At 35.2% G+C, this 22,104-nt stretch overlaps 1 pseudogene; it reads left to right on the forward strand.

The window, feature by feature from the left end:
- The first annotated feature begins 18,265 nt into the window (after positions 1–18,265).
- On the forward strand, positions 18,266–19,518 carry LOC136062785 (pentatricopeptide repeat-containing protein At5g40400-like; annotated as a pseudogene).
- The last annotated feature ends 2,586 nt before the right edge of the window (positions 19,519–22,104 follow it).

Genomic DNA, 22,104 nt, shown 5'->3' on the forward strand with positions numbered 1-22,104 from the left:
TGCATTTGTCTGGTAAAGGGGAGTGGCACCAGTAGGTCGATTTCCCTCTCTCCCTCTCAAAATCCTACTCACTTCCAAAAAGTAAAAAGAATTCCTTTGGGCATTAACCATTTAGGTCTAGTTCTCTCAAATCTATTAATTGGGGCAGGATCTTTTCCTGGGAGGTTAGCAGCATTGAGAGGAAGTGTTCTTCCTCTTTGTTTTTTTGCTTCTGCAGACCAAACTTGACTTAATTCATATTTATTCTTGATTAACTCATATTGTCACTTACTCCTTTATTTTCTTTGTAAAAGTCATTACTATCACTGTGATTATGTTTCGTAAATAGGGATTATTTGTTCATTTTTTATTAAAAAGTCAGAGGACTCTGTTTTGTTGTTATTATATCTGCCTGCCATAACTCATCTAAAATAACTCTGCTTGCCATAAGTACACTCCTAGTAGACGATGCATAGTTTGTGTATAAGCCGGCCCAAATTGAGTTGCAGTTGGATCGGTCTCAACTCTCTTACTCAGAATACTCGGGCCCACTATCGTAGGAGGTAGTCCAACCTAACGCACAGCACAAAAAAGGCCCCTACAAGGACAAAATTGCCCTTAGCCCTTTTTGGGCAAATTAAATAGCTTTATACTCTATTTTCGAAACTAATTAGGGAAATGCATTTCTTTTAAAACTCGATTTATGATAAATCAAGTTAGAAAAAAAAATCTGAAACCTTATAATGGCGTTTTAAGGAGCCTATAATTACGTTTTAAGGACCAATAATGACGTTTTTTAACTGGACTTCCATAAAATCGAGTTATAGGTAATTTTTTTTTACCTATAACTCGATTTCATTGAGGTTGGTAGGCCTATATGAATAATTTTTTTTACCTATAATTTTTTACCTATATAGATTATATGTTGTTGCTTTGTCCATCTATATGCGCCAGGTCCATAATCAGTCACACCAAGTGCCTTCTTTAGGACTTTTCTCATAATAATCACCCAAATAATGTTGGTTGGTAGGCCTGTCATTTTCTTTGTGCCTCGCTCAAAATCTCCCATCATTTATAATCTATATAGGGTGTGTGAGGTGCACCAAACATTCCTTAATTAAAAAAAAAAAAAATAATAATAATAAAAAAATAAGGTTTATAGCTATCATATTTTTGGAAGTCATTTCATATATATATTAGCAACGATTACATTGACACAATGACTTTGCCCATAGCTGAACATTTTTTTTCAATCTTAGAGCTATGAAAGAGAACCAATTGGGTATTGTTTGAAGGACACGAGTTAAGAAGAGAATATAACTTGAAATAAGGATTATGGCAATATCTAGATTCCCGCATATGCCCCTGCCAGTTCTTTCTAGTCATCTGACTTTACAATGCGAAGAGCCCTGTAAACATACCAACTGAGAGGTCAGTACCATTAAAAAAAAAAAAAAAAAAAAAAACTCGAAATGGAGCTAATCAATTCGAGCTTCAAGGTCATCAGCGAAGAGCCCTGTAAACATACCAACTGAGAGGTCAGTACCATTAAAAAAAAAAAAAAAAAAAAAAACTCGAAATGGAGCTAATCAATTCGAGCTTCAAGGTCATCAGTCTAATATTGGCATGAACACATGCATTACTAGAAATTGTTATGTTTTTATTTTTTTATTTTATTTTATTTTAAAACTTTTTTCCGAGTAAAATATGTTGCCAATTGAATATCATTCTACTAAAAATTGAAGTCATGTTTCTCCTAAAAGATGGTGTTTTATCATTTTGACACAATAATTAATAATTTATAAACAGAATGATTAGGATGGAGTAAATAAATTTACAAACTTACTCTAGTATGTCTTCAAACCATTGAAACCATGATGTGGCCTTTTCCTTAGCATTGTCCACCGCTGTTGACACAGAATTTGGTAAATCTTGTACCGTTGAGGCAGCCTGGTTTACGTGATCAATTGCAGTTTGCCCTGGATTTCCATCAGCCAATACCGAGTGGATTGATAAAACAAGCACCAAAGAAAGTACCAAAACAACAACAGCTGTCTTTGCCATCACTAATTCCTTCCACCACAATATAAGCAAAATTACTTGCTACTGTTGGCTTCGTGTGTGGAACGCAAACCTAAAGGTCCACGGCTCAAGTACAGAGAGAGAGAGAGAGGAAAATAAATTTGATGCTCTTATAAAAAAATTGTAACTCACGTAAAACTCTATACTATAATGATATAATGATAGGTTAGCCAAGAATGTGCTTGTATATATAGTATATACACAGAGTAGGATCAACAGCCAAAGCCTGCTTAAAAAACGAATATGTAATACAGGTATGGCATGGTTCGGCCTTAATTTGACACGTATTGAGTGGGATTAGAGGTTAAATGTATGATAATTCTGGGTTAGGTAATTTGTTTTCTATTTCCTTGATTAGTGTTTTAGCGTTAGAAAGCAAGTTGCAAACCTGTTTAAATTGTGGTTTGCAGCTTGGCTGCTTGTTAATGTAGTTCTAGAGTAGTGTTTTTGGTGATTAAATTTTCTCATTCATCAATAAAAAAGAAATTAGTGGTGTGGTTAATTGGGTTTTAATTGGACTTATCAATGGACAAAAGAAACAGCTTAACAGAATAGGAAATTCATTGTTATATAATATTCGCGTTAAAGATATATTTGGGTTTATATTATTTGATGCCATACTTATGGTCTAATATTCAACTGTACCTAACCCTAGCTATGTTAGTCTCAATATATATACTATAATTAGGGTCCTTGTACATATACTTCACCACATGATAAAAATGTAGCCGTTTAAGGATTTATACAATGGATATAGACCTAGGGCTGACTGGAGCATATAGGCAACTAAGACAATGACTTAAGGCCCCTAAATAAAATAAGGCTCTCTCTTCTAACTAATTCTATAATATGATATATTTATGTGTACATTTTAATTACGGCTTCTTTAGGACTTTACTCTAGAAAAAAAAAAAAAAAAGCCCATTTTGTTAGCCAATAAAATGCATTGTATTTAAAAAGGCTCTCACTCACAAAACACAGAAGATGAAGGTGAAGAGACAAAATTAAATTTAAAAGGCCCCATTGACACACATTTACACACCTAGTCTGTACCTTCTATTTTACTAACACTAGACTACTACCATTATGGCATTATCACGTGGGTTAATATATATCACATTAACCTATTTGTTATTTTGTTAACCTCTTTTTTTTTTTTTTTAATTTCCAGTAGTTTATTTAATTTGTATTGTTTAGAAATATTTTTATTAGTTATTCTTTTAGAATAATTTACTTTATATTAGTACTAATTTATTAAGTTATGTGATAAATAAATGTTTATTTGTGCACATTTAGAGTATAAATTGATCACATCATTTAGTAAAGCTGCAATCTTGCTTTTGATATATCAGCTGGTTCTATTGTTCTATTCTTTACATTTTACGGGGTAAACAACATATTTAGTCCCTAACCTTTAGGTCAAATGTTAATTTAATTTCTGACCTTCTAAATGTGTTAATTTGGTCTCTAACCTTTTGATATTGTGTTAAAATGGTCATTGCCATTAAGTGATGGATGAAAAATATTACCATGACTAACGGACAAAATAAAATATAAATTTATTGCCACTAGGACTACCGTGTGTCCTAAACTAAATAATACTAATAAATAAATACATAAAACTTCAATATCATTATTTTTTTTTTCTTTTTGCACTTTCTCATCTTTTCGATAAACTTTTCTTGGAAACAAACATATAAAAATAAATTTCAAAACTCAAACCCAAACCCAAACCCAAACCCAAACTCTCTAGTTTCTGCACCCTTAAATCCCAAATCCATACTCTCTACTCCCCATAATTGCACCCTTAGACCCACACTCCTTCATAGACTCAACCCAACCCATAGACCACCCACCCACATCTCCCTCTCTCTCTCTACCTAGTCTTCACATCCTCCACCGTCTACCATCCACATCGGCCCCCTTTCTCACTATCCACGAGCCTCAATCTGACACGCCCATCCCTTTCACTCTCTCCCCCAAAGAAGGCCTAATAAAAGGCCACCACATCACCCTCTCTCTCCAACCACTTCTTCCCCATCACCTACTAAAAGGAGATTTTATTGACGGTAAAATCAAGGAAGCAAGATTTTTTACCTACACCGTGCTAAAATGAATGGATTTTGAAATATTTATAACTTGCCCTAACCAACTAGTATACTTTTCAAGGCTAGTGATGATGGATTCAACATTTATTTAGTGGTTTTACTGAAAATGAAAGATCATCTTGCATGTGAGAGTGAGACATAATTGAGATTAGGGCCTCCTCTGCCTACGTGATGCTTTAAGGTTGCATCTATGACTATTACTATGAGAGTTTTCAGTTTGGATGCCAAGAAAATGAGTTTTAAGTGGTTTAATCTTTGGTTCTAAGTTTTTTTAGAATGTGTTTGTTTCCAAGGAAAGTTTACAAGAAAGATAAGAAAGTGTAAAAAAGAAAAAAAAAAAAAGATATTTAAGATGTGTTTACATGTGCAAATGCTCTTTTTTTTTTTTTTTTAGGCCACGTGTCAATCCAAGTGGCAATTTATGTGCTATTAAATTTATATTTTATTTTAGCCGTTAGCCATGTCAGTACTTTCCATCCATCACTTAATAGCAGGGACCATTTAACACAAAACCAAAAGGTTATGGACCAAATTGACATTTAGCGTAAAGATTACAGATCAAATATGTAGTTTACCTTATAAATCATGTTTTATTTATTTATAAATATTTCTTAATTATAAATGTCTATTAGAAAATGGATATAAAAAACTTTAAAAACAAATAGAAAACTTGAAAAATAAATTGATTCTCAAAAATGATCTATTAATAAATTTTTTAATAGTATTAAACAAAATACAACAAAAAATTTGAATTAAAATATAACAAATGAACAAAAAATTCATAAAAAAATAATTAGAACATAATGAAATTATACAACAAATAGATTCATAATGAAAATAAATTTTACTTACTTAATTTTTACATAAAGAAAAGACACCATGTCGTCGCTTGGCCTCAATTGGGGCGAAAAACCGCCGCCGTTGGGCCTTCGTTCGACCACCTGCCATGGTGAAGCACCCCGCGCGCCCAGGGGCTCGTTGGAGGCCCCTTTTGACAATTATGTGTGTGTAGTGGTGTGTGTGGTTCGGGTGGAGCTTCGGTTGCTCTCTCTCTCTCTCTCTCTCTCTCTCTCTCTCTCTCTCTCTCTCTCTCTCTCTCTCTCTCTCTCTCTCTCTCTCTCTCTCTCTCTCTCTCTCTCTCTCTCTCTCTCTCTCTCTCTCTCTCTCTCGGTGGAGGAGGGTATTTGTCTACCTTTGGAGGTGTGGTAGAAATTTTGGCCAAATTTTAAGGGAGTACCAAAGATAAGTGAAGTTGCCACCAATCATTGGATTTTTCTAAGGTGTGATTGGTCATTTGTTTCTAGTTGATTTTATTACCAATCTTAGCCTAAGAAAAAGGGCATTTTTCCTAATCTAATATGGATGGTAAAAAAATCTTGATTCTTGAGTCCGGAAGTTTGGTTACGTGTGGGGAAGGTGTTAGGCACCCCACAATACCTGTCCAAGGACAGTCATTTGTTTTGATAAAACTTTAATTTTTGGAGATTGGAAGTGAAAAACATGATTTTGCATTGGCCTTCGGGGCTTTGCATGCATGGAGGGCTTTGAGGTTTGGCTTTTGAATGGGTGTGGTCCAAATCTATGCTTTCCTAATGCATTTGGGCAAAATACCAGACTTCCACGATGAAAATTCGGTGACATGTCACCTTACTTTCGCAGTGAAAATTAGGCATCACTTTGCCTTAAGTAACATGGACTGTGACAATCACATCGTAAGGGGTGAGCAGGTATATATACATACATCATGCATAATGCAACCACACAGAGCAGGAAAGTAAATGTCTGCAGCCCTAGAGCATGACCTAAAATATAGGTGCAGGAAAGTAAACAAGGGTCACCATACTCTAATGATTAAGACGAATGATACATGGCATGATATACCTAATACAACCCATCTAAGAGATAAAGGAGAGAGGAAGAATGGGGATTTTAAAGAGTACATAACCAAATGGGAGAGGGTAGACTTCTAAACCTACTGAATAGCGAAAATTAGGCATCTTTTTGCCTTAAGTGACATGGACTGTGACAATCACACCGGAAGGGGTGAGCATGTATATATACATACATCATACACAATGTAAGCACATAAAGTAGGAAAGTAAATGTCTGCATCCTTAGAGCATGGCCTAAAATATAGGTGCAGGAAAGTAAACAGGGGTCGCCATACTCTAATGATGAAGACGAATGGTACATGGCATGATATACCTAATACAACTCATCTAAGAGATAAAGGAGACAGGAAGAATGGGGATTTTAAAGAGTACATAACCAAATGGAAGCGGGTAGACTTCTAAACCTACTAAACACAGCCGCTTGGCTTATATCCACACACTCGCGTCCTCGCCCTTTTCGCTGACGCCTAGGAGACCGTGCCCTAGCTCCATGCGTCCTCGCTCCATGTGTGTACATGCAAAGGCAAAGACAAGAAACCAGTAAACAAGCAATGGAAAGAGAAAGATGCAAAGAGCATGTGGAAGAGGCATAAAGTAGATTAGCATGATAGACATGGCAAGCATAGAATATGGCTGGAGACATGACGAGTCACAAGATAAACAAACAAACCAGAAAGCAAGAAGTCAAACAGGTAAACAGGCAAGCAAGCAAGCAAACAAGAAAGAAGACAAACAAGCAAAAAGGCAAACAAAAAGATGGTGTCCATGAGGGACAAATGTATGTTTGGATCGAATGTCCATAACTTCATTGTGTTGAAGCATGGACGATGCACTAGCAAGCAAGACTCATGCATGAACATGTAAGCAAGCGGGTAAAGATGCATAGAAAGCCAACAGGTGGCGCAAACAAGCATGGTAAGCATAGCTTCGCATGGAGCAGAAAAGGGAAGGGTATGCATGGAGCAACCCAGCATTTGGAGACGCATCCTAAGTGGTTACATCCAAACAAGGCCTTATGGGCGTCGGATGTAACCACATAACCATAAACTCGATAAAGGCATCAAGCATGGTAAAACCTAGATCTAGAGAGGCTAACATAAGCATAAAGCATAGAAGCAAGCAAGCATAGACATGCAAAATAGGAATGATCCAAAACCTTTGATGTGGGCCTTGGTGTATAGACGATGACAAAGACCATATAGTCTAGATCGGGTCTAAACTAATAGACCAAAACACAAGAAAGAGACACAAAAGAGACAAAATGGATACAATAGCACATGGCATGACAGACAAGGCCTTGGTCTAAGCACATAAGTATGGCATGGAGCGCACAATCACATGGGAGATAGTATAAAGCATGTAGAGAACATAGATCCAAGCACATAGGCATATGGAAACATAGATCTAGACATATAGGCATAGAAACATGCATGTAAACATGTAGAAGTCTAGCACATAAACATGGAAGAACATGGATCTAAGCATATAAGCATGTGAAGACAAGGATCTAACCATATAGCATGTAAATAAACACATAAACACATAGATCCAAGCAAGGCATACAAGCATGTGAGCATGTGACCCTAACATCAACCTAGAACAAAAGAGGAACAAAGCATAGGAAAACATGTCATAAAGCATAAAGCATGTAGATCTAAACATATAAGCATGTAAGGATGTAAATCTAAACATGAAATATGGCAAAAAGCATAAAAAGTAAGGAGATTTAAGCTAGAAGAACAAATAAAGCAAGAAACATCCTAAAGAAAACAATAAATCATGTTGTTCAAGCAAAAAGATCAAGATAAATGTTAGAAAAAGATTTAGAAAGTTAGGGGTGTGGATAGTAGCTAAAACGCTACATCCACACCCCTAAACCCGAAATCCCAAAGTATAGAACCAAGGAAAAAAAGATTGGATATAAGAAAAATACCTTGTATTTTTGGTGAAGAGAGAAGAATCAAGAAGCTATAATGAGTTTTTTGTGTGTTTATTGTGTTTGGAAGGGAAGAGAAGTGTGTAGAAAATGTCCAGGCAGAGAGCATAAGGCCAAGGAGTCTCTTTTTACACTCTTGAAAATATCTTGACTTCCTCTTTCTGAAAAGGTATGGATCTTGAAAATCCAAAAGTCAGATAAAAAGTTATGGCTCTCGGAAGTTAGCAGTGCATTGATTGGTGCGTTATCTCGGTTTTCGTGATATCTCGGCCATTCTGACTTTGATTTCAACCCATGAATAGTTGTTGGAATGAGAATTTGATCATCTTTGCCATGGAATTGGTTTCAACCAGTTCTGACGGCCGGCTCAAAATTAGGATTTTTGGGGTCCATCTAGAGTCAACTTCGGGTCAAACTTGGTCATTTTAATTGAAAAAGGCACTTTGGGTGCTCTGATGTCCAAACGGGTTGCACCACGTCGTTTTGAATGTTCTCGTGACCTCATGGAGAGAAAATAATATTTTTGAATTTTTCGGGGTTCGGCATGCAAATCTAGGGCGGGCAAAATACAATATCAACACCCCACTTAAAGTTTTCGCCTTAGGCTCCAAAAGTTGTTGAGCTGGCCCTGTGTAGGCACTTAGCTCGAACCATATAATTGAACTGTATAACCCTCATGTTGCTTCTCTCTTTCTCTGTTCTAACGCATGTGTATCTATTTTCTATTTCCTTCAATTTCTTTAATATTGTATTAGAACCACTTTCTTATGGCCTTCAATTGCTTTTGTTATTTCACAAATTCTTTTGTTTTTTGTTCCACCAAAACTAAACACACCATCATCACCATAGCCAAAATTTACACGAAAATCAATTGCCACTAGAACACCTGAATGTTGTCGTCACAACCCACTAGGAAGATCTAAAGTTCATCCGACGAAACACCCAAAGCCAGCACTCTCATCACCCATTCTAGATCTGCTACCATCATCATTGCTAGCCAACCTTAGATGTGCCTCTCTCAAAGCCTCACATCTTCATTTCCGTTACAGATCTATATAAAAACTCTCGTAAGTCACACCTCTCATCTCATCAATCTAACATTCCCATCCCCATTTTGACAAAAACAAAAAGCCACATAGGGTGCTTCTACGGCCTTCATATTTGAGTGCCAATAGGTTAGGGAAAAAAAAAAAAAAAAAACCCAAATCAACCATTCGCACGCCTCTACATGCCTTTGAAGATCCTCTTACATGTCCACATATTGGTTTCATCTTTAGTGAAATCATTCTGATGTGACCTGCCACATGTCACTGGCACGTTAGTTCTCTTACATTAGTGAGACATCGTCTTGCCATATCACTTCCACGCCACCTACCATGTCAGCGACGTCTCTCTGGGCCTGAATATGACTTGACCTGACCATTCCTGATCTTCAAAAGCTTATATATATATATATATATGTTTTATAGTGAAGGCATCATCAAGTCTTTAACTTGAGTTTGAGGGAGAGTATTAAAAATATATTGAGGTTTATATTATTTTATAGCTTACTTATAGCATAGAGCCCAATTGTACATAACCTTAGCTATGTTAGTCTCTATATATACCCTATTAGCTAGGATCACGTAATAAAGATGTAGACATTTAAGGCTTTACATTGTGAATGTAGGCTATTAAACTGAAAGTGTGTTGTCTCTCTTTCTCTCTTCTCACACTTTTTGCATCTAGTTTATGTTTACTTTCTTTCTCCAAAAAAAGAAAAAAAAAAGTTTATGTTTCCTTTAATGTCTTTCATAGTTCGCATATAGGTCACAAGTGTTCTGAAGGTTGAGGTGTAAGTGATTATGTGTTGGATGTTTGTTTGGAGTTCATTATTTCCATTTTGTTTGTTTGATTTTTAGAAACTAATTCTTTTTCTATTGGCTAGTTGCAACCATAAATTGTAAATGCGTTTTTGATTTTTGGTACATGTAGAAAATAAATAATAATAATTTTTTTTTTCTGTAATTTAAAACAATTATATGATTTACGTCTTTATTCATAACAATTATATGATGTACAAGTATATTTTGTAGGCCAAACATCACAATCAATCAACCTAAAATAGTTCACAAAAATTAAAATCAACTATTTGTTTCATAGTTTCTAATAACCATCTTTTATTTAAAATAGTCCAATTTGCCAAAATTTTCAAATAGACAATCCCAAGTTGTAACTATAGATGTCAAAATTTTCATAACATATTGGAAATCATTCAAGTATTCATGAGATGAGCCACATGTTAAGTCCTTTGAATTATCTGGCTCCCAAAAAAATGACATGCGTCACAAGTCATGTAAAGCCATGTGGCTACATCGGATAGAGAGATCCACATAGAAGGTTCTTATTAAATACAAGATCAAATTAAAATAAACTAGCTAAATTCTCGCAAGATGTGCGGTGCAACTTATTATTAGCTTTCTCCAATATTTTAATAAGTTTTATCAAGAATCTTGTAGCTTCCAATAGAGACATTCATGATTTAAATCCCCCAACTATTGATGTATAAAAAAATTTCAATAAATTTCTTTATAAAAATTGTAATCTTTAGTTATTTTATAGACAAAATAGAAAGACACTAAGATTGCATGATATGGTGGTTAATATTGATAAGCATGTTTCATGCCTACTAAAAAAATGCACATATCATTCATTTTTTTTAAAATTTTTTTTAATTTTTAATTTTTTACATTCTTGATTGTGTGTTACTAATTTTTTCCCATTTTTGTTGGAGCTTCAATTGTTGCATGATAGAGTGTTTTAATTTTTTCTCACATTAAAAAAAAAAGTTTCTCATATAAATCTTAGAAAAATGATATTAAAATTTCATTATACTATAGCAAAATAAATTTATTTATTTTAACACACACACACACAATGGCGGCTCCAGGATTTTTGTCCAAGGGGGTCAATAAGAAACATAAATTATATAAAATCTAAAACAAAAGAGATTTGAATATATCAATATATATATATATATATATTAAAAAAAAATGAAATTCTACTATTGTCTTCTACGATGTTTCATATTTTGAAATTGTTGCATGATAAATTCATTATCAATCCTACGAGCTATATCTTTTTCAATGTACACAATCAAACAATCATTTATCCACTGATCTCCCATAGTACTAGCAAAAGAATAAAAAACAAATTATAAGTTTATTTGACATATTTTTTTCTAATATATTATAACATATTAATGATTATTGTTAAGTAATTTTTTTGCAATTCTTTAATTAATAAGTTTACAAGATCCACTCTTATAGCTAACAACAATCACATATCACGTTCAGCATCTTTCTCCCAAAAAAAGAAAAAAAAAAAGAAAAAGTCACATTTAGCCAAATTAAAAAACCACTCACTAGCCAAAAATTTAGTCAAATAGTCAAAGTGAAAAAGATAAGCTCATAACTTTATATCAAATCAATCCAAACACTTACCGTATCAGTAAAGAAACTCAAAACATTATAACCCATTAACCCCCACAGAGCCACACACACACGGTCAGACTCACTTAGAGACTCAAAGCTCAACCAGTCAACCACAAAAATCAGAAGAACACTATAGCCCCCACAGCCCCCCCCCCCCCTCCCCAAAAAAAAATCCACACGGTCTCAAAGATTCAAAACTCAAACAAAAAAATCAAAAGACCATAACAGTATAACTCCACACACACATGGTGATTTACTCACACAGATTCAGTGAAAGAGTATATCAAAACACTATAAACACACTCTCACAGTGAAAGAAAGAGAGAAATAGAGAGCTAAAAAACCAGATTAAGTGCGGCAGATCAAGCGGGGGCTGCGGCGGCAGATCGTGGAGGCTACACAGCGGCAGATTTGTGTGTGAAGCAGAGGCAGCCTTTTTCCATTGGGTTTGAAGAGTGAAGAAGGATAGTAAGAGATTTTAGATGCTAGAAAGCTGCAAATTCTTAGGTTTTATTTGGCCCTTTTTTTATTTATAATTTTTCAAAATTTGATTTATGGGCTTTTTATTTTTGAGATTAAAGACCAAAATTTTCTGTTGGACTTCTTATTTTTCCGGAGTTTGAGCTGGGCTTAAAAAAAAAAGGATCAGGTTCATGAACACGGTCAGGGTGTGCAAATATGTACTGAGGGGGGTTCAAAACAATTGTTTTTAAAAATATTATATATTATATATATATATTTCGGGTCAGGGGTTCAAATTGGGGTTCAAAACAATTTTTTTTTTTAAAACATTATATATATATATATATAAACATTTCGGGTTAGGGGTTCATTTGAACCCCCTGACTATAACGTACCGCCGCCCCTGTGCGCGCGTGCGCGCGCGCACACACACATATATATATATATATATATATATCACATGTGACTGAAAGGAGTTAGGAAATTTAAAGGATTAAGATTAATTTTAATGAATTCAAAAATATTTAATTTTTATGGCATTTTTGTTAATTGTTATCAAAGCAACTAAACATAAGTAAAAATGTCATATTCTAAATTTATTATTATTGTTCCAACTAAAAATTATCTCTTACATAGAGTTCATAAAAATAATCATATAAATCCATTTATTATAAATAATTAATGCACAACTATAGGTAATTAATATATGTATTTACTCTATTGGTTAATTCAATGAATACTTTGATATAAATGCAAACTTTGTTGATTTAGAAGCCTAAATAAAGAAAATTTCAAGGTATGCGCCACATGGTAGAATTTCATGCTCTCCCATATGAGATCTCTGCTGTTATAGATATATATATATATATATATATATATATATATATTGATGTTCAAAATTTATAAGAAACGCTTAATAAATACTGAGAGAAAATTCCAAATAAAAAAACTAATTGATTTTTCTATAAATAGAGGCTTATCATATGATAAATTGGAAAAATACTTAAAGAGAAAATCCTACTAACACTTTCCCAAAATAGAGAATCATCTCTAAGTCCAAAAGAACTCTCTTGCTCATTCAAAATCAAGTTCCTTTTGATTCAGTTTAAGATTAAGCCAACAACCCTGATATCAAATCAAATACACAACACATCCAGTTACACATTCAGCCATGAAGACATCAAGGTACGATTTAAGATTAAGCTTCATAAATCTTTGGATTGTAAAGAATCAAACGGAGAGTTGTGCCCACTTTTATAAAAATCAATACAAATTAATATTTGTTGCATTATTTGTGATCATGTGATTTATTAATATGAAATTTGTAAAAACCTAACCCACGATATAATTTAGGATCAATGGAATTAGATAGGCTATATATGGACCAAGATGTTTGTGAAAAACTCAAACTTGGCTCTGGAAAAATGTTTTGTGTGTGTGTGTGTGTGTGTGTGTGTGTGTAGAAAACAAGCTAAGCTTGCCTAAGTTTATACTCGACTATTAAATGATCCAAGCTTAAAAATAATAATGTTTTTGTGAAAAATATTGTGAATATGATGCTCAATTTAACTATATATAATATTATATATCAAATGCTTACTTGTTTAAAAATATACTAATATTGACTTGAAATTAGATAGTATAAGTTTGTAAATATGTTTATATGATATCAAATTATTATTTGTAGTTTATTGATTATATAAACAATCTATACATAATATAATAAAGATACAAAATTTGTAAAGTGTAGTTTTACTATATATGAGAAAATAATAAGTTAATCAAGTAGCTCATGAACAAGATCAATCTAGTTGGACAAAAAAATGAACAAAATTTGAACATACAATCTTGTTTGGTATTGAGCTTGACAGGGGCGACTCTACATTCAGCCTATGGGGATTCAAATGAACCTCACTAACCTAGTAAAAAAAAATATTTATGGAAAAATTAAACTTTATCACCCTAAATTATACACTTAATTACACTTTGTCCTCTAAAATTTTTGAATGCACATTTTACACTCTAAACAATGATAATTATTACACTTTGCACCCTAACATCAAGTTTGTTATTAACTTGAATGAAAAGTATGGCATAACGTGAAAAGACTCAATTACTACTCTTCTCAATCCCTTAAAAATAAAGGATAAATTACACTTTACGACCCTAAACTATACTCTCTATTACAATTTGCACCATTGACTTTGGAGTTCCATCCAAGTTAACAGCAAACTTGATATCGAGGTGCAAAGTGTAACAAAGATCATAGTTTAGGGTGCAAAACGTGCATTTGAAAATTTTAGAATGCAAAGTGTAATTAGAGTTATAGTTTAATTTCTTCAAAATTTTAAATTTTTTTGAGCTCCTAAATAAAAATTTGAATGCCCTAACCCTAAAAATTTTAAAGCTTAACTAAAATATGCTTGAATATGGTCATCTTAACTCTACTTTCACAATATTTTCACAATAAAGATTATGTAGCATATTGTAACTGGTATTTATCTAGACCAAAAACTGATGTCTCTTTTTTATCTACAACAACTTGCTACCTAGATTTTGTTATGAAATTTTTGTCAAAGTGTTGTGTTAGTAGCAATACTCTTAAAATATTTGATTTTTTAAGAAAGAAAAAATGTTTCAAAATTTTTGCTCTATTCATTAGAAAAAAAAAAAAAAAAAAAATCCTTTTCTCTAGGGCTCTAGCTTACTTTAGGGTTGACATCAAAATGGAGCTGTCTTTCCCTACATTTTTCTTCTTCATTAGCAAAAAATTATACCACTGATACAACCAACAGATTTTTATCTACATCTGTGATTCTTTTATCATTCTCTCTATTTCTCTTTCTTTCTCCCTTATATGTTTTATTAGTTTTTCTCTTTGTCCAATCAAGTAGTTTGATAAGTGCTCTACATTTTCCCAAGTCCAAGAAGTCTTTTATTGCTTGCTCCAATTCTAGGATAGTAATCACAGGCATGTATCGTTAAAAATCCATACAATTTAAAAGCAAAAACTGACATCGATTATTATTCTTTATCTTAGTTTCTTCATGTTGATTCCTAGTTCTACACCTAGATTTGTTATTATTCTTCTTTATCATATATTTCAATTTAACTGATATTACATATAAATATATGTACAGTCCATAAACCAAGTACAGGCCCACGGCCAAGGCCCACATAAGTCAGACCCTCTTAGAGCGTACTGATCAAGTGATGAGAGGTCCAAGAATGAAATAGTACAAATGGATTTAAGGCATCACCAAGAATGTCATATAGTACCTTGGGGATATCTGCTTGTCGAGCATAGACTTGGAGGTTAGCACAAGTTCCAACAGGGTCAATTGAGAAATTTGCGGTGGGTCCCATCTAATCAGGAATATAGGTCAGAATGGGGCCCTCCATTTTAGGAGAAACCACCACTCATGATGGAAAACACACTAAGGGAAGGCTATAAAAGATGGAAGAGACAATTAGAAGGGGTTGGCAAATCTAGGAAAGAGAGAGAGATACACGAGAGGGGGAGAGAGAGAAATCGTTAAAACGAGGGAAGCTCGGCACCTAATCTGAGACTTCACGGGAAGCATACTAAAGGGGATAAGGTCCAAGTGTGGTCATAAGCTCCTACAGGGGAAGCATATTGTTAGTTTGACAAATATGTATGATTAGTTATTTAATTATTTGTACATGCATTTTGTAGGGATAAGGGCCCAACGTCATGTATTGGGCCTTGGGCTTGGTCCGAGGACATAAGATGGTCCAAGAAGGGACAAATAATCCTCGGAACTCCAATTTGAAAGTTTCACAAGTCAAGAACAAATGGAAGGTGATTCGAGGAGTAACACCTCCTCGGATATGACAAACGCGACCTAGATCAGTATCCTCATGATCAGGGTGATCTTCTAAAAAGCTGTAAGTGAGGACATCATACACCTATAAAGAGCAACGAGAATTTAGGAATATCTAAAGAAAAGCTGCCACTGCTGCATTAAATGTACTGCAACATTTTTTTGGCCTCATTTATGTGGAAAAGACTCCTGAATAGTGTCGTCTTGATCACCGCAACTCACAGAGAACCAGAAGGAGTGTTTGATGGGACAGATATTCTAGTAGTGGTTTGGATGATTGATAAGTGGAGGGCCAAGATCATCAGAAAAGAGGTATATAATGTGAGAAACCCCTGAAAAGGAGGGGAGGGGAAAAGAGAGAGAGAGAGAACACTATAGCAACCAGAACTACACTTGTAATCAGTTTCATTGGTCTATATAAACATTTGCCTCCTCGGAAATACGTTCATCCAACTTTACATACTTTGTTCTTGCATTATTATCTTTCAAACCTGTCCTAGGCTTTGTTAGATTCACTAAGGCCTAGCTCTCTACAAATTTATTGTGTTGGGCTCATTAACCCACAATCCCATACATATTGGGCTTGTGCTGCAAACTGTGCCCTTACAATTGGCGCCGTCTATGGGGAGAACTTACGTAATAGTGAGTACAACGGTCAACTATAGTAGGATCAGGTCCACACGAAGTAGAATCTCTGGGATCCAAGAAAGATGATCCACTCCAATGCCCCTTTCTTTTCACTTTGGCCTATTTAGCCCATTTACTTCCTTTGGACTTCCTTGGTCCATTTACTAACTTCGCATCCCATGAGCATTTGCTATCTCAATTGGGCTTCCCTGGCCCAATTTCTTCATTCTCATCCTTGGGGCTCATGGACTTGCCATTATCCCTTACTTTCTTTGTTTACATTACTCTGAGCCTACCGCAGCCCATTCTCACTTTCTGTACCACATACCACCCATGGGTGCTGTTTTCTTTCTTTCCGGGCCTTTTAGGTCCACTTACTTCTTCAAGACCCGTTTATTTATATTAAGGGCCTGTGATCCATTATTCCCGCCGTTTGAGCCCAATAGTTTTTTTTTTCTTGCCTGCTGCTTATCTGCTACCCGTATCTCTGGGTTAGGCTGCCTTCTGCCTATTTCAAAAATGACCCTCAACACACTACATATAGGCTGTGTTTGTTTCGTGTAAAACGTTTTCCGGAAAATACATATTTTCCGGAAATGTTATTTTCCGGAAAAGGAAAATATTTTTAAGTGTTTGGTTGAATTATGAAAATTGTTGTGGAAAATATTTTCATGTGTTTGGATGTATTCTAAAAATGCTATTTTCCGGAAAATTTTTCACATTTTCTCAGCATCCAAACAAATTTATTTACAAAAAATTTTAACATCACAGCCAATTCAACAAAAAATTCCGGCATCAAATTCCGGCAACAACAACAACACCACAACAACAACAACAACAACAACAACAACAATCAAACTTTTAAAAAAAAAAAACTGAGATGGGTCTGGGTCGAAGGTCTGGGTCGTCGGTGTGGTGAGGCGAAGGCGGGTGAGGCGATGGCGTGGGTTTGTGGTGTGAGTCGTTGGGTTTGGGTCAAAGGTCGAAGGCACGACGATCGGCGAGTCATTGGGTCTAGTTCGCGGTGCGAGTTGCTGGGTCGAAGGTCGAAGGTCGAAGGCGCGACAATCGGCGAGTCGCTGGGTCTGGTTCGCGGTTCGAGTCACTGGAAGTGCGATCGACGATCGACGATCGCTGGGTCTGGAAGGGCGATCGACGATCGGCGCTCGCTGGGTCTCGCCGATGGGTCTCGATCTCGCCTTCGCCGATGGTCTCGGTCTCGCCTTCGCCGATGGGTCTGGGTCTCAACGATCTCTCTCTCTCTCTCTCTCTCTCTTTTTCCGGAAATCAATTGAAGTGAAAATAGGAACGGAAATGCATTTCCGTTGTCTAAGGGAAATAGGAAGTGAATTTCCGGAAAATAGAATTTTCCGTAACTGCCAAACGCGCGGAAAATGTGGAAAATGATTTCCGGAAATTGATTACCACCGATTCAAACGCAGCCATAGTTACTTAAGTAAACTTAACCCAACTAATCCTTAGTTAACTACATTACCTATTAAAAAAAAAAAAAAAAAAAAACTATACCTATACGTATTCAGAATACTCTCTCTATGTCCTCTCTCTCTCTCTCTCTCTCTCTCTCTCACAAACAAAACCAGAAAATCCAAAACTCCACTACCGGTCACTCCAATCACTCTTCTCCCTCCACCACCGGCCCACCCAAACCGTCCTCTGTCTCCACCACTGGCCCATGTCAAACCCTCCTCTATCTCTACCGTAGCCCACCCAGACTCTGCCACTCAAAGCCACCTCTTGTACGTTGCTCTGCCATTTCACTGGTCAAAAATAAATTTCCTTTTTCCTTGATAACCATGATTCCTTCAAGAACTAAAGAGGATTTGCTAGCTATTTTTAAACAAAAGTTCTGTTGAGGTTTCAATCTAATTCCTCTTTAGGTCTCACTTTCTTTAATTGGGTCAAGAATGATTTAAGTCTCCAACCCACTATCTAGAATTACTGTATTATTGTTCATATTCTAACTTGGCCTAGAAAATTTTATCAAACCATGAACTTGTTGTCTGAACTTGAATTGATAGAAATGGTTAAGGTTGTTTCACCAAATGATGGTGATGTTTTTGAAAGTTTGGTTTTGTGCAGTGAAGTTTGGTTTTGGTCTTCTAATACTCTTATTTGTGGCTATTGCAGGGAGGGAAAGAAAAAAAGAGCCAAAGTCATTGTTGTATGAGATGAAAAGAAATGGGGTTCACCCAGATAGTTTACTTTGTCGAGTTGTTGTGGAAGGATATGAAAACGAGAGTAAGTTGCTTTCAGCTTTGAATTTGCTGTTAAAGCTTTAGAGATTTGAAATTCCTATTTCTGCTGATATTGATGAATATCTAGTGGACAAACTATGTGAAGAGAATCGGCCATTTGTCACTAAAAGTCTTCTGGAAAGAATCTCTCCGTATGGCTATGTGCCTAGCCAAGAACCTAGTGAATAACTCTGAGAAAGTTGATACTTAGCCATCAACTAGAGCTTGCATTTTGTGCAATTCTTTTGCTCTTGACATTTTCTTTTGTAGCTACAATCAAAATTTTTAACTTTATTTTTTACATTTTTATTCTATTTTTGAATTGAAACAAATCTAAAAGGTATTAGAGAGATCCTATAGTCATCTGAATTCTTTTTGGGTTCTTATTGCTAAACTTTCCAGGTTTCACACATAGTGTTTATAATAGAGATCATGCTTTAAAAACACCAGAAAGCCAAGTATTCAGTCATTTACCTGAGTGGTACAATTTATTATTAAACTTGTTATTTCTTATTTGTTGGTGCAGTAATTTGAATTTCATTGACAATTATGTGGCAGCGGCATTAGCTTTGACTTTTGAGAGCTAAGATGGTGGATAAAAATATAAAACCCAATCTCATTGCTTATTGATCTATAATAGATTGCTTGTGTAAAATAAACAAAAGTATGAAGGGTGAATATGTAATGAAAGAAATGGTTAAATTTGTTGTGCCACCTGATACAGCAATATGCAAGGCATTAATAAATGGATATATCAAGGAAATGGATATCAAATAGAGTAGAATCATTATTGGGCTTCTTTGCCAGGGAATTTCAAATCTTCAATACTAAAAGTTACAATGCACTTGCAGTAAACTAGGACTGTAGAACAAGTGGTACTATTTTGAACCACAAACTTTATCTCTCACAATAGCAAAACCAAACTTTCAAAAACATCACCATCATCTGCTAAAACAACCTTAACCATTTCTATCAATTCAAACAACAAGTTCATGGTTTGATAAAATTTTCTAGACCAAGTCAGAATATGAACAGTAATACAATAATTCTAGATAGTAGGTCTGAGACTTAAATCATTCTTGACCCAATTGAAGAAAGTGAGAGCTGATGAGGAATCAAATTGAAACCTCAACACAACTTTTTTTTTTTTTTTTTTTTTTTTTAATTTATAAAAAGCTAGCAAATCCTCTTCAAGTCTTGAAGGAATCATTGTTATCAAGGAAAAAGGGAAATTTAGTTTTGACCGATAAAGCAGCGGAGCGGCATACAAGAGGTGGCTTTGAGTGGCAAAGACTGGGTGGGCCGGTGGTGGAGACAGAGGATGATTTGGGTGGGCCAGCAGTGGAGGGAGAAGAGGGATTGGGGTGACTGGCGGTAGAGTTTTGGATTTTCTAGTTTTATTTGAGAGAGAGGGAGTATACTGCATACACATAGGTATAGGACTTTTAGTTTTTATTTTTTTAATAAATGGTGCAATTAACTAGGGTTAGTTGGTTTAAGTTTACTTAAGTAATTATATGCAATGCACATGTCATTTTTTACATATGTCAGTTTATTAGAGCAGTTTGTAACCTTAGCCTTAGGCTATAACTGGTTTTATAAATAAACTTTGTCCATCTTTTTATTACTGTAGTAACTAGAAGTCTAGAACTACATAACATATATTGGTTACTTTGAAGAGGGAGGAGCTAGCTAGGCCCAAATTGAAGCTCACTATCACAAGAATGGTTGTACTTGACTACAAATTTTTCAAGAAACTTAAACAGAACAAGTTACATGCGGAAATACATTGATTTTTGAAGTGATGACTCTTGCCCTAAAGTGGTCTTTGAAGTTTGAAGTCTCAAACCGACATGCACGCCATTGAATATATTGCAATCGTTTAATTATTTCTTTTTTAGAATTAGAATGACGCAGTTTCTCCTATACTATACTGACCTAAACGGCAGGGTCTTTTGGGCTTTTCAATTGGTAACCACTAATCGCCTGTCTAATGTGCAGTTCTAGAAAATATATTAATACAACTTTTATCACAACTTTAACGTGGATGATTGTGAACAAACTTGACAAATGGGTTAAGTTGGGTTAAGGCCATTTGGGTTCAGGTCAGATCAGGCTTAGGTCATAACGGGTCATTCGAAATGGGTTACAAGCAGATCAAATCAATCTATTTATGGGTTGGATTAATGGATTGACGTGTATTTTACCCTTTCTTAGTAAAATTAATTTACCCTTTTACACTTTTACTCATCTTTATTCATGTTTCATGTCTTCTTCTTACTGCAACCTTTTAATTATTTTATTTGTTTGTTTTTATCTCCGACCTTAAGCAAAGATGACCTTCGAAAAACGAACTTGTATTATTGAAAAAAAAAAATGTACTTATCATTGGGATATTCTAATTGGGTTTTTGATTTTCATGGGGGAAACGACTTATTTAATTGATTCAACCAACATAGTATAGATTATAGAGAAGAATTTTACAATTATATCCAAACTTCAAATTTAAATTTATCATATTTTAAACTTTCGACAAAGATTACCACTAAACAAAGAAATTTATAAATGATGGGAATGTAAATCTCATCTGTAGAGAGGGAAAATTCCCGACCTATCACAAGCTGACACGTCACACTACCAGGTCCACAAAATGCAGCCAATTACAAAGCGTCACATACTGCTGCTAGGTTTTACTATCACTATTCAGAAGCCAACAGAAATCTGCCAAGTGTCATGCAAGAACCAATCACGCATCAGCTCGTGTAAGCGATGACATAAGCAGCCTCGCACGTGTAAGCGATGACATAATCAGCCTCGCACGTGTAAGCAATGACATAAGCGGACCAATCAGATTGTGACATGTGTCACCAATCAAACTCACCCACGTGTCGCTCACCCACCTCCAAACTCCTATAAATAGAAGCCTTCTTAAGGCATTTCAGAGAGAGCTGAGAGAGGACACCAAGCCATCTGAAGCACAAGCAGCATCAGAGAAGATTCAAAAGTCCAGAAGCTCTGCTGAAATCAAGCCCTAAAGCTTTTAAAAACTTCAAGAACTTCAACCTTCACATACGAAGAACATTCGAATCAGAATCATCCAAACTACCTACCTAGATCTCAAAGTTCACTGGAATCAAGCTCAAAAGCCTCTAGAAACCTCAATAAACACAAATCAGTGAAGCTCTACGAATTCAAGCCTCTAAAGCACCAAAGAACTTCCACTACAAAACCTTCAAATACGAAGAACATTCAAAGAGGAATCATCCAAATCATATTCCTAAATCTCAAAGTTCACTGGAATCAAGTTCAAAAGCCTCCAGAAACCTCAATAAATCACAAATTAGCGAAGCTCTACGGATTCAAGCCTCTAAAGCACCGAAGAACTTCCACTACAAACCTTCGAAGACGAAGAACGCACCAAGAACACAAAGAACATACGAAGAAC

The sequence above is a fragment of the Quercus suber genome, unplaced genomic scaffold, assembly GCF_002906115.3.
Source record: "Quercus suber isolate HL8 unplaced genomic scaffold, Cork oak 2.0 scaffold_453, whole genome shotgun sequence".
NCBI lineage: Eukaryota > Viridiplantae > Streptophyta > Magnoliopsida > Fagales > Fagaceae > Quercus > Quercus suber.